At 38.7% G+C, this 2,330-nt stretch overlaps 1 non-coding gene across 1 annotated transcript; it reads right to left on the bottom strand.

Moving 5' to 3' along the window:
- Nucleotides 1-1,909: 1,909 nt before the first annotated feature.
- Nucleotides 1,910-2,073, bottom strand: LOC112586306. Its single transcript, XR_003110772.1, has one exon. It is a non-coding gene; the product is annotated as a U1 spliceosomal RNA (small nuclear RNA).
- Between the last annotated feature and the right edge of the window lie 257 nt (nt 2,074-2,330).

The raw sequence follows: 2,330 nt of genomic DNA, 5'->3' as shown, positions 1-2,330 counted from the left end.
GGAACAGATGCCATGATCTTAGATGTTTGTATGTTGAGTTTTAAGCCAGCTTCTTCATTCTCCTCTTTCACCCTCATCAAGAGGCTGTTAATTCCTCTTTGCTTTCTACCATTGCTGTGGTATAATCTACACATCTGAGGTTGATATTTCTCCCAGCAAGCTTAATTCCATCTTGTGTTTCATCCAGCCCAGCATTTCACGTGACGTACTCTGCATATAAAGTTAAATAAACAGAGTGATAATATACAGCATTTATGTACTCCCTTCCCAATTTTGAACAAATCCATTGTTCAATGTCAGTTTTAACGGTTGCTTCTTGACCTACAGACATATAGGTTTCTAAGGAGACAGGAAAGGTGATCTGGTATTCCAATCTTTTTAAAGAATTTTCAAGTTTGTTGTGACCCACACAGTCAAAGACTTTGTGTTATTTGTTGTTCAGTTTCTCAGCTGTGTTTGACTCTTTGCGACCCCATGGACTGCTGTACGACAGGCTTCCCTGTCCTTCACTATCTCCTGGAGTTTGGTTAAACTCATGTCCAAAGGCTTTCGTGTAGTCAATATAGCAGAAGTAGATATTTCTCTGGAATCCCCTTGCTTTCTGTATGATCCAACAAATGTTGGTAATTTGATCTCTTGTTTCTCTATCTTTTCTAAATCCAAATTGTACATCTGAAAGTTCTTGGTTCGCGTACTGTTGAAGCCTAGCTTGAAGGATTTTGAACATTACCTTGGTAGCATCTTAAATAAGTGTAATTGTATGGTAGTTTGAGCATTCTTTGGCATTGCCTTTCTTTAGGATTGGAATGAAAACTGACCTTTTCCAGGCCTGTGGCCATTGATGAGTTTTTCCAAATTTGCTGACATATTGAGTGAAGCACTTTAACAGCATCAGCGTTTAGGATTTGAAATAGCTCAGCTGAAATTCCATCACTTCCACTAGCTTTGTTTGTAATACTTCTTCCTAGGGCACACTTCACTTAATACTCCAGAATGTCTGGCTCTAGGTGAGTGACCATACCATCATGATTATCCAGGTCATTAAGATCTTTTTTGTATAGTTCTTCTGTGTATTCTTGACACCTCTTCTAATATCTTCTGATTCTGTGGATACTTGCTATTTCTGTCCTTTATTGTGCCCATATTCGCATGAAATGTTCCCTTGTATCTCCAATTTTCTTGAGAGATCTCTAGTCTTTCCCATTATATTGTTTCCTCTATTTCTTTACATTGTTCACTTAAGAAAGCTTTCTTATTTCTCCTTTCTATTCTCTGAAACTCTGGGCATTCAGTTGGATATATATTTCCCTTTCTCCTTTTTATTTTGCTTCTCTCCTTTTCTCAGCTATTTGTGAGGCCTCCTCAGGCAACCACTTTGCCTTCTTGCATTTCTTTTTCTTTGGATGGTTTTGGTCACCACCTCCTATACAATGTTATAAACTTCCATCTATAGCTATTCAGGCACTCCATCGATCAGATCTAATACCTGAATCTGTTTGTAACTTCCACTGTATAAAGGGATTTGTTATGTTATACCTGAATGGCCTAGTGGTTTTCCTTATTCAATTTAAGCCTGGATTTTGCAACAAGGAGCTCATGATCTGAACCACAGTCAGCTCCAGGACATTTTCTGCTGACTGTATAGTGTTTTGCCATCTTTGGCTGCAAAGAATATAATGAATCTGATTTTGCTATTGTCCTTCTCTTCTATCTCTTCCTCAATCACACACCACCCCTTCTTCTTCTTGTTTATTCACGTCATCTTCCATGACTAGCTCATTGCTATAAACAGCAGAAGCTCTGAAAATACTTATGCAAAACTCACACATTTCAGAACATCTGTAATGCCCTCTTGTTGATTTTGGACTAGATATACTAACAACTTCTTCTTCTTTTTTTTTTTTTTCCCCAGGGGAAAGCGCGAACGCAGTCCCCCACTACCACAAATTATGCAGTCGAGTTTCCCACATTTGGGGAAATCGCAGGGGTCAGCGCATCCGGAGTGCAATGGATAAGCCTCACCCTGGGAAAACCACCTTCGTGATCATGGTATCTCCCCTGCCAGGTAAGTATATACTAACAACTTCTAATGAATATAAAATGTCAGAAGTAATGTGATTTTTCTTCTGAAATTAAATTATATAAAAATTAAGGCTTCCTTCTTCTAAGTTAGTATCTCTGGCTGTCTCTCAAATTGCTTTTACTTGAGAAAGCCAGATACATTTTTTTGAAACAGCCCTTTGGAGAGGTCCATGTGAGTATGGGCAGAAGGCAGTATCAAGACTTGAAAATGGATCTCCCCCAATGGAGCCTTGAGATGATTGAAGTCA

The sequence above is a fragment of the Bubalus bubalis genome, chromosome 7 (assembly GCF_019923935.1).
Source record: "Bubalus bubalis isolate 160015118507 breed Murrah chromosome 7, NDDB_SH_1, whole genome shotgun sequence".
Classification (NCBI taxonomy): domain Eukaryota; kingdom Metazoa; phylum Chordata; class Mammalia; order Artiodactyla; family Bovidae; genus Bubalus; species Bubalus bubalis.
Note: the sequence above shows the minus strand (reverse complement) of the source record. Positions and strands in the feature narration are given on the sequence as shown.